This window comes from Alexandromys fortis, unplaced genomic scaffold (assembly GCF_014885135.2).
Source record: "Alexandromys fortis isolate MF-2015 unplaced genomic scaffold, M_Fortis_MF-2015_v1.1 scaffold_39, whole genome shotgun sequence".
In the NCBI taxonomy this organism is placed as follows: Eukaryota; Metazoa; Chordata; class Mammalia; order Rodentia; family Cricetidae; genus Alexandromys; species Alexandromys fortis.
This window is the reverse complement of record NW_026067918.1, coordinates 9811147-9822403: the sequence shown is the minus strand read 5'-3', so window position 1 is coordinate 9822403 and position 11257 is coordinate 9811147. Positions and strand designations below refer to the sequence as shown.

At 53.3% G+C, this 11257-nt stretch overlaps 1 non-coding gene across 1 annotated transcript; it reads right to left on the bottom strand.

Moving 5' to 3' along the window:
* Nucleotides 1-4527: 4527 nt before the first annotated feature.
* On the bottom strand, nucleotides 4528-4714 carry LOC126500560 (small Cajal body-specific RNA 16). Its single transcript, XR_007591376.1, has one exon. It is a non-coding gene; the product is annotated as a small Cajal body-specific RNA 16 (non-coding RNA).
* Between the last annotated feature and the right edge of the window lie 6543 nt (nucleotides 4715-11257).

Below are 11257 nucleotides of genomic sequence, written 5' to 3'. Positions count from 1 at the left end.
TGGGCTGAGAACCACTGTTAACCTCAGAGAATCCACACATTGGCACGCACGACTCAGGATACAGAGGAGTCTGTGTGGAGGCACACATTAGCATACGCCCTTGCCCCCAGCTGCACAAGCCCAGGCCGCGGTCAGCTGTTCCGGGACTCAAGGATTTCCCAGGAACTGAGCACAAATGGGACCAGCTGATGGATTCCTAAGCAAGGGCCCCTCCCCACAGCTGCAGCTCCCACGTAGCTTTCTCCTGAGAAAAGTCTTGGCTTAAAAAGAACCCTGGGCTTTGAAGGATCAGCTGCCGCGAAGAGTGCCCGGCGTACAATTGAGCCCTCTAGTGGACGAGACGAGAAGCTAAAAATCCCACTTCGCCAACAATTTCAACTATCTAAAGACTTTTTTTTTGCCTGTGGGTCACAGGGTTTGTTTTTTTTTTTTTCCTCAAGTGCTGTCCACCTTGCTTTTGAGACACATCCCCCTCCCCCACTAGTCGGGAACTCACCAAGTAGGTTACTCCAGAGGCCAGTGAACTCTAGGGACCTGCCTGCCTGTCACGTGCCACCACGTCCAGCTTTTACTTGGGTTGTGGGATCAGACAGAGGTCCTTGGGTTCACCAAGTGCGTTGCCAACTCAGCTATCTCTCAGCACTAAGGCCTTCTTGACCACAGATTTCACGGGCCGGCCCTAATCCTCATGGAATCCAGAGATGGCCACAGAGATTCAGGCCTGTCCAGGAGAGGCTGAGACCTCATCTCAAGCATGCCTGTGTCGTCTGGTGTCAACTAGTCAGTGGCTAGGCAGGCCCAAGGTTGGGGGAGCAGGGGGTGGCTGGGAAGTTGGCGTGAAATGTTCCAACTTCCTGGAATCTGTATTCCCCTGAGCCCCAACGGCAGCCAGCAGGCTAGTCACGGGAGCCTACACCCTGCAGTCAATAATGACATCAACAGAGGAAGAGGCCACCTCAGGGCGGTGTGTTACCGGAATAAGACCAGATGAAGGTGCTTGCGGGAGGGTTTGCACTGCAGCTCAGGCCACCCTGCCTCGTGACTGCCTCTCCACTAGACATTTCCCTGCTCTGGGCCAACTTCTGCCTAAGGAATCCCCGAGGACACTCAGTGTGGTGGCTGAGGCATGACCACGAGTTTGAGGCCAGCCTGGACTACAGTGTGTTCTTGTCTTAGAAAACCCAGCAGGATAGTCTGGAGGCTGTGCCCGTAATCCCAGCAGTGGGGAGGGTGTGGCAGGATGGTGGGGAGTTCGGCCTGGACTAAGTCGTCCAGAACTGAATGTGAGATCCTGTCTCAGAAGCCCCGCCCAGTGAACTCGCCTGCAGCATCCCTTCCTTGGCTAACTGGAAGGACCCTGGGCTGAGTAGCTCCACCCATCAGCCTTCCCAAGGGTGTCGATCAGACACCATCAGACACCGTGCTCAGAGGGGCCTAGGAGCTGACATTTGAGTAAATTGGCAAACCAGGATGGCACTGGCCACCTGAGGACCAGTTGCCCAGCCAAGTTCTGGGGGCCATGGAGCCACCATGAAGACGCCACATTCTGTGGGGAGGAAGGACACCCCGCACTAGGATGAGTCAGGGACACGCCACCAAAACAGTCTACTCCAGAAAGATCAGCACAAACTATTTTTTCCAGTGAACATTGCATCTTGACACGTTAATTTAGGCAGCAAACAGTCTTTTTCTAGCGACAGCACGTAGCCAACGGGATGCTTTAGTGAGAGCCAAATGCGAACACTGAGGCCATGCCAGGGTCTGCAGCTACCGCAGCTCCGTCTCGGAAGCACTGGGCTCCTTCATGGGAGGGACCCACTGTCACATCCCTGTATCCGGGCTCTCCAGGTCCACAGGGAGGGGACATGCTCAGGCCCACACGGCAGGCTGGTGCCAGAGCTGGGACACGAAGAGAGACCCGGTGTTTGTGCCTCCATGCTGAGCCCTTCCTAGGTCACCTAAAGGGCTGCAGGACACCAGAAACGCCCATGATGCCTCCACCTTAGCTTTAAGTCCTTCATGTTGGTTGGTTGCAAAAGCTGAAAACCTTACAGCTGGGTAGGTCTCAGGAGTTAGCTGGATAATGGGAAAAGACTGCCAACAGGCCCAGGCCCAGCAAGCTGATCTTCCACACCGGGCAAACAGCCGGAGCAGTGTGGAGACAAGCCACAATGGCTTTGTTCCTGTAAACAACCAAACTCTCCACTGCCAGCAGCGTACCCAGTCTGTGACACGGCCCCCTAGACGAGCAATCGGGCAGAAGTGGGGACAACGGTAGTTCTAATCCTGTTGGACACTGGGCCAGAGGAAACACAAAAGGATGACCCCCAGATGCCATGACCCTGACCCTACAGAAAATACAGGGTCCCCACCACCTACCTGCAAGGTAGGACAACAAGAAATACCCACACGCACATACTTTAAAGAAAAAGAGGCACACCAGTGGGTTTCAGTAACCCCAGGGCACACGGGGGGGGGGGGGGGGGGGGGGGGGGGGGCAGATCCCAGAACAGCCACTGTCGGTCTGCTAACTCCTACGGAGAGGAGCGCCCAGAAGGGCGTGGATCCCAGGGACCTCACACCTTACTTTCCTGGACGACACTGTGCCCCTAGCACCTACACTCCCTATAAAACTTTTAGCTGTGTGCTTTGTACCCCCAACAGCTGGGAACAGGGCCACTTAACACGCGTTGGCCAAACAAACCCACACTGGACACAGAAACTGGGCGGTGGTGGTGCACGCCTTTCATCCCAGCACCTGGGAGGCAGTGGCAGGTGGATTGAGTACCAGGCCGGTCAGCTTCACAGCGAGACACTGTCAGACAAGCAATCCAAACAGAGTGTGGCCAAACTCCATTTATTTAGAGTCACCACACAAAGCAGTCTTCAGCTGGCGAGCACCACGCCAGAGTCAAACCCACAGGTTCAGGGGCACGCAGCAGGCCCAGGTTCTCACTCAGTGCACACAATAATCTTCCAGTCGGATGTCCTGAAACAAGAAAGCAGATGCCATCAGACTTCACCCCACAGGACACCGCCTCACCCCAGGGGGGTGTACCAGGTGCCAAGGCTTCCACTGGCACCCAGGGCTGGCCACTCCCCAGGTCAGTGACCCCCGTGCTTCTGCTCCTCAGGGTTAACTGTGGGCCTTCCTGGGGATCCTGCGGGTCGACAGCCATGAGCAGGGCCTCTGATGACAAAGGACCCTGTGGTTTCATCCCAGTTTTGACTTTCCTCCTCCGTTCCATCCCTGTCCTCAGTGCTTGTACTTCCTGTCAGGACCACAGTCCTGGCGCGTCCTCACGTGTGGTCTTTCTGCTGCCGTACACTATTTATTGATGTCCACTTGGACATCTGAGGTCTATGGGACTCAGACATACTAAGCACATGCTCCACCACCGAGCCACACCCCAGCGAGGCCCACAAGGCCCTTGAAAACACGAAGCATGCCTTAGCTACGGCAGATTCCTGTCACCAAGCTTTCGGAGGTGTGCCAGACCTGGGAACTCCAACATGGTGACCACTGGTCCCATGTAGCTATGTAAAATACAAATTCTAGTCCCTCAACCACACTACAAAGACAGCCACGGGAGGCCTGTGGTTGCCCGGGAGTCTGGGTGAAATTTTTTTTTTTTTTTTGATTTTCGAGACAGGGTTTCTCTGTAGCTTTTGGTTCCTGTCCTAGAACTAGCTCTTCTAGGCCAGGCTGGCCTCGAACTCACAGAGATCTGCCTGCCTCTGCCTCCCAGAGTGCTGGGATTAAAGGCGTGCACCACCACCGCCCGGCTTTGGGTGAAATATTTCTATCATCAGAATTTGTCTGGTTGTACTGCGTCTTATACAGTAATGTCTGAACTCACACATGTACACGTCTTTTTGTTTAAACTTGACATGGAGCGGAGCATGTATCCAGTAAGTAGAGTACTTGCCTAGCACGTAAAAAGCCTTGCGTTTGCAGGGTGGTGGCGCACGCCTTTAATCCCAGCACTTGGGAGGCAGAGGCAGGCGGATCTCTGGGAGTTCGAGGCCAGCCTGGTCTACAAGAGCTAGTTCCAGGACAGGCTCCAAAAACTACAGAGAAACCCTGTGTGTGTGTGGTGGGGGAGCCCTGGGTTTGATCCCCAGCACATGAACCAGGTGTGGTAGAGGGTGCCTGCAACCCAACAATCTGGGTGTGGAGGAGGGAAGATCAGAAGTTTAAAGGCTATCCTCGGCTATATAATGAGATCACGGGCAGCCTGGGTTAAATGAGACCCTATCTTAGAGGGTAGGATGCTATCGCTGGAGGGCTGGCTCAACAGTTAAGAGCACTTGCTGCTTCCACAGAGGACCTAGGTTCAGTTCTACACTGGGGCTCACATCTGTAATCCCACTTCCAGGGGATCTGGTAAGCCTCCTTTAACCTCTGAGGGCGCCGGGCAAACATTCATACATGTTAAAAAGCGCAATCTATAAGAAGGGCTGGAACAATGGATCACATCTTTACTTTTGAAGGAAATAAGCGACATCCGACGGCGCTAGCAAGGGTCCTGTTTGCAGTATCATACATGATCACCAAACTGCTGCTAGGGTGCTCACACCTGTTACTGCAAATTCCAACCCCAGGAAACGCGTTCCTCTGGGGATTTTCTTTAGGTCAAGGTCGGGCTGTCTGGTACAAGGCTGCACCCACCTCAGGCAGGTTCAGCCACACAGGAGCCTTTCCCCAGACCGTCCAGTTCAGGACACTGGAGCTGCGGGGCTGACATACCTGGGTCACCCACGCTGAGGTCACCTGAAACTCCTCGGAGGAGAAAGGCGTTACTGCGTGATTTCTTCCAGTCTCGGGGGCCGGATAGTTCGCTTTCTAGGTGGGGAAAAAGAGGCATACAACTGAGTTTAAGTGGATGGCCTCGTGTGTGTGTGTGGCACACCGGAGACGCCCTGCCACCCGCCGCCCATCCCGCGGCCGCCAGCGCGCCCAGCCAGGGTCAGGCTCCTCCCGGAAGCGGCTTCCGCAGACGGAGCGGCTTCTCGAGCCCCGGGAGGGATTTCTGGAGCCCCGACTGCAGGATCCACGGCGCCTCCACGCCGCGACACAGAGATTAGCTTCCCCTCGATACGAAGTGCGCGGGTTCCTCTCCCCCGGCGGAAGCAGCTCCCCAAACTACTTCCGACCGGAAGTGAAGACTTACCATCGAGACTGCTGCTAGAGGGTCGCTCTGGCCTTTTGGTCATCCAAAGACGCCTTAAAGGGGCCGCGCGGTCCAACCGGGGTCCCAACAGCTAGAGACCCCGAGGCTGCTGGGCCTTGTCTAGAGGGGCACAAGCGGGAGGGACGTCCTACCCGTGGGCACCAGGAGCTGGCCGCTGTCCCTTTACTTCTCACTCAGCCCTGTACAGGACATTGGACCGATGGTGCATTCCTAAAAGCTGAAGTTCCCGAGCGGTCAAGTAGTTTTCTCTGAACTCTGCAAACCATCCCGGGTGTGGCAAACCGGGTTGAATCCCAGCCGATCCTGCTGCAAACCTGTAACCCTCCATCACAGCATGAACCCCTCATTGGGATCAATTGACCGTCCATGAAGTCAGCACCCTCCCTCCTGCTACGATGACTCCCCAAAAGTCGCACCTCTGAAACAGGACTGGATCTGGAAACAAGCCTTCAACAGGGGGCGGACGGGGATGTGTGCAGTCAGTCTGTCTGTGCAGGGACACCTTCTTTCCAGGAATTCTCTTTCACAGTCGCATGGAGCCCAGGCTGGCCTGGAACGTCATAGGTAGTTGAGGATGACTTTGAACTCCTGATTCTCCTGCCTCTGCGTCCCAGTGCTGGGATTTCAAGTGTTGTAGCATCCTATCTGGCTGCTGTTGATTCTTGGTATGAGTCTAGCCATCGGATAGTCTTGAAGACACTTGGAAACTATTGTGAGAGAAAGTCCGGGAGGTTTCCAGTACAGCCCACCCCCCTCCTCTGCCCTATTCTTTTAGTCTCGTCTGCTCCTCACTTAGCTTTGGTTGTCTGGTTTTGCTGCTGGAACAACTTTGTTTGGTTTTTCTCCAGTTATCAGCTCACTTGATCATTAAAAATGTGATTAGGACAAGTTCAGCAGCACTAACAGGTTTGGGAACAGTGGCTTTCGGCGGCTGGCATCGGCCCCTTTGTGATGGGAGTGGAAGTTGGGTCCCCGCGAGGAGTCTCCAGTCCCCTGTGTCCTTAGGCTAGGAACACACCAGTCAGTGAGCGCCACTTGAGGGACGGGCTTCCCACCCTGTGTTGCCCAGGCTGGCTCAAACGATTCTCCTGTCTGAACCTCCCAGGTCACGGGCTACAGGTGCCCTGTGATGGCGACATGTGGATCAGCTGATCTGTTTCTGCCACTTGGAGGCAGAGAAGGAAAGTTCCCAACGTTAGCAGGGCCGGGCAAGCTTAAGCGGAGAAAGCCGCAGAACACAAGGTGCATTCCACGGCCCCGTGTGCCCCCTGGTGGTGCATCTAAGAAGTGCAGCCTGTCAGACCGTACCTTAAAAAAAAAAAAAAAAAAAAAACCGGCTCGCCACATCTCACAGCAAAGCATTAAATTAGCCCATGGAGAGGTGTGTGAGGACGAAGAGTGTGTGGACTTTCCCAGCTTAGAGAGAGAGGGAAATGTTTGACGACATCCAGCTACTGGGTTTGAAAGTGGAGGAAGGAGCCACAGAGCAAGGAGCGCTGGCAGCCCAGAGAGGCTAAAAGCGGCGACCAGAGGGGCAACCAACACCTGCTTGATCACAACTAGCTACGAGGGAGTTGGCAAGTTGAGCCTTTTAACTGGGGACTCTGTCCAGATGAAATCAGGCTAGAGACACCCCAAAAGCAATGGCAAGAGAGTGGCCTTAAAATATCCTGACGGCGGGCAGTGGTGGCGCACGCCTTTAATCCCAGCACTCGGGAGGCAGAGGCAGATGGATCTCTGTGAGTTCGAGGCCAACCTGGTCTACAAGAGCTAGTTCCAGGACAGGCTCCAAAGCTGCAGAGAAACCCTGTCTCGAAAAAACAAACAAACAAAAAAAAAATATCCTGACGGGGTCAGCGGGAACTCCCAAAAAAAGAGCCCTAAGTGCCAGGGTAGATCAACCAAATCACTATGAGGGGAGCTGACATAGGAACCTTGTGTTAGTTGGGGTTCTCAAAGGGAGAGCAGAGAATGGGTCTCTATGTATCAAAAGGGAGCTTGATTACAGTGGCCTAGAGGCTGTGGTCCAGCTGGTCCCACAATGGCTGCTTCCCGATGGAAAGGCCAAGAGTCCAATGGTTCAGTCCATGAGGCTGGATATGTATCTCAGCTGGTCGTCAGCACACACCGGAATCCTGAAGGCGCAGGTTCTAACACCGGCACAGGAAAGCCTTGGCAGCAGGATAGATGAACTTGCTGGGGAGAATGAGGACAAGCAGGCAAAAAGCAAGAGCTTCCTTCGTCCACGTCATTCTATGTGGGCTGCCACCAGGTGTGGCCCAGGGTTAGGGTGGGTCTTCTCGCCTCAAATAGGCTAAGCAAAAACTCCCTCACAGGTGCAGCTGGCTGCTTGGGTTTTAGCTGACTTCAGCTGCAGTCCAGTTGGTCCTAGGAAGAAGCATCCTGTCCAGGTGTGCCCATGAGCAGTGGAAAGGCTGGAGAGTTTACATAGGAGTTTGAGGGATTTAGGTTGGTGGTGTGGCTCACACGCAAGGTGGTGGGTTCATTCATAAACCCTGCAGAAATGAGTTCCTATTTCCAGAAGGGGAGGGGCTGCTGCAGGTGTCTGTGTCTCTACTGCAGATGCAGGATGCACAGGGGAGGCTGCGGGGTGCCCTGCAGTGGCGGAGCACTATCTGCAGGAGGGGGGATGGGTGCTTCTTTGGAATGTCGCTACTGTGTGTACTGAGGACGTGCACAGGGCAGGATTTGGGCCTCGTGGGCTCAGTTACTGATCTTGAATCCTCACTGCTTGGCTGTGTAGAGCTTGCACCACTGTGATTAGGGCTCCTTTCCTATTATATTATATTTATTATATTATATATTTATTTATTGTACTGGAATAGGACCTGGGGCCTCGGCATTTGAATCAAGCCCTCCTGTGCTGAGCTGCATCCCTAGACCTTCTGCCCAATTTTAAAACAAAATATCCGAGTAGGTGGATGAGATGGCCCTGCAGGAAAAGGTGCTTGTTGCCAAGACTAACGACTGGAGTCTGATCTCCTTTGACAGGGAGCTGTCTGGGTCCTTTCCCATTGCTATGGCTTGAATGTGAAAAGTCCCGTGCAGGCTTGTGGTTTTAATGCTTGGTCTCCAAACACTGGTTCAATTTTAGGTTCTAAAAATTTTGGGAGGTGGGACCTTACTGGAAGAAGTAGGTTACAGGGGGCAGTTCTCTGTCCCAGCCACTCCCCTTCATCCTCTGCTTCCTGCTGGCTAGGATGTGCTAATCCTTGGGAGAAGGAAGCCAGAAGGAGGAGGAAGCTCTGAGCCCCAGGTCTCTGTGGAAGCAGCAGCTGAGCACTTTCTTTCACGCAATTCCTTTCCAACAGACTCTAACTTTCCCAACAACACAATTCCTGTCTGCAAAGAACCTCCAGATCTGTGCCTGGAGCCCCCCATAGGGTTTGTTCAGGGAGGTCCTGGGGGAGCAGAGGGAGGCCAGAGAAGGGAGCCTGGAAGGAAGGGGGCCTGAACCAGGTCCTAGGGAAAGTGGGAGGGGTTTTCCCAGGTAGCAGGAAACCACTGAGGAAGCCCAGCAAGGTGCCCAGGGGACTGACAGAGGGAATGAGGAAGGGGCTAAGGGCTAGAGACAGTCAGGGCCTGGAGAGCCAGTAGCTTCCATTTGAGAAGGCAACATAGAGGAATTTTGCTAGACAGAGACATGGTCATTATGTTCTCTTTAAATATTTTTAGATTTATCTAGTCATTTATTTTTGAGATAGGGCCTCATTATGTAGTTTTGCCTGTCCTGGAACTATGTAGACCAGACTGGGCTTGAACTCAAAGAACTCTTATCTGCCTCTGCCTACCAAGTGTTGGGATTAAAGGCATGCACCACTACTGCCAACTTAGATTTATTTGTTTATATGTATGTGTGTGTACGTGTACCACTCGTGTGCAGTACCCATGGGGGCCAGAAGAGGGCGTCAGGTCTCCTGGCACTGCAGTTACAGGTGATTGTAAGCAGTGATGTGGGTGCTGGGAACCGAATCCGGGTCCCTCTGGAAAAGCAGCTAGTGCTCTTAACTCCTGAGCCATCTCTCCATATTAGGTCCTCTTTAGAAAAACCACACTCCCTCCTTTGGAAGAATTAACTCAGGAAGGATCTCAGCCAATCAGAGCCTCACGTGCCCAGGCCTGAGCCAATTAGAGCAAGACATACCTTGGAAGACCTGATAGTTTCAAGAGAGATCATGTGCCCCAGAAAGGTTGCCTGGGAGGAAAGCAAGTACTTTTTCTGTTTCCCGGATCAGTGGTTCTCCTGCCCACCTTTTATTGCTGCTTTGGGCGAGAGAAGAGGCATGTAGCTTTGGGTTTTTTTTTTTTTTTCAGCCATCCCTAATGGAATAGTCCTGCTAGATAAAATATAGGAAGCTCAATTAAATCTGCATTTCAGATAAACAATCACGGGTGGGGTGACATTTGCGTGTGTGTTTACATTAATCACGGGTGGGGTGACATTTGCATGTGTGTTTACATTAATCATGAGTGAGGTGACATTTGCATGTGTGTTTACAGTAATCACGGGTGGAGTGACATTTGTGTGTGTGTTTACATTAATCATGGGTGGGGTGACATTTGTGGGTACATTTACATTAGTGCATTGTTAATCTAAAGTCGAAACAAACAATTCATATTCCCGTCTCCATTTTAGGAGAGAGGCTGCCCAATGGAGGGTCTGATGGGCTGGTGAGGAACCTAAGAGTGGTGTTTGGCTCACAGCTTCTGAAGTTACAATGAAGTTACAGTCCATCTTGGCAGAGGAGGTGTCCCAGTCTTTGGATTTTTCAAGACATAATCTCTTTATGTATCCCTGGCTGTCCAGACCAGGCCAGCCTCAAACTCACAGAGACCCTCCTGCCTCTGCCTCCCAAGTGCTGGGATTCAAGGTGTGGCCACCACACCCTGCTGTCCTAGGGAGCCTTAGCTGTCACTCAGCAACAACCTAGAGTCACCTGAGAAGGGAGTCAGCTCAGAGCTGACTGACCAGCAGGTGTGGCTACAGGACGGATGCAGAAGGGCCCAGCCCACCGCGGACAGCCCCATTCCCTGGGCAGGTGGTGCTGGGCTAGCTAAGCATGGGTCTCTGAGGGAACCAGCAGGCAGTGTTCCTCCATCACAGATGCTGTATGTAAACTTCTGCTACGAGTTCCCTGCTCAGAAGCAACGCTGTGTGTAACAACTCTCAGGCCCGCCCTCAGGCTCCTCTCAACAACGAATTGTGACCTAAAAGTCTAAGCCAACCTCTGTCTCCTAAGTTGCTGCTGGCCATGGTGTTTGGCACAGTAAGAGAACGCAACCAGGAAAGAGGCCTTGGCAGATCAGGTCCATGAGGGTGGGGGTGGGGGGAGAGAGCTAGGTGGGATCTGGCTGCTGGGGTGATGCTAAGAGAGGGGCCGCCTTCCAGACCCGGCACCCCAGACCCACCACTCTCTGCCAGCTCTCTCCCAGAGCTCAGGAGTTAAGGCCTAGCGGAGGCCCCGCAGCCTGCTTAGAATGCAAATTAAGTCATAGGCACAAAAGGAGACCTATTCTTGCACACAGCTTTCTCTACTTCAAGAACATCACAATATTTACCCTGAAATCATTCCAGGATTAGACCGGTTTCGATTTCATGTTGACATACAAATGGAACTAATTTGGGCAGTGTCCCCTGAGTCACCTTTGCCCAGCACCTGACAGACAGTGGTCACATGGGTCACACGGTGATCACATGGCAGTCACACGGTGATACAGCCCGTGAGCTCAGGCAGGGATGAGCAGATAGACATGGGGACAGGCTAGGACTCAGGGGCGTTCTCACAGGGAGGGGGAGGGAAGGAGGCCGGAGAGAGACTCTGCAGACAGTTGAAATCATTTAAGGCTCCTTTCTTCTCTCCCCAGAGGCTCCCATTTTTCAGGCTTCAGCAGGGATGTCGGTGAATGCCAGTGCTCAGGCAGACTCAGCGGTCTGAGATCCTGCCGCTGCAGGGGCTGGTGGCAGTCGGTGTGTAAAGATGGCATGTCACCCAGCTTACTGTTCTCACTAGGTCTCCTCCTCACATTAGTGACAGTCGGAA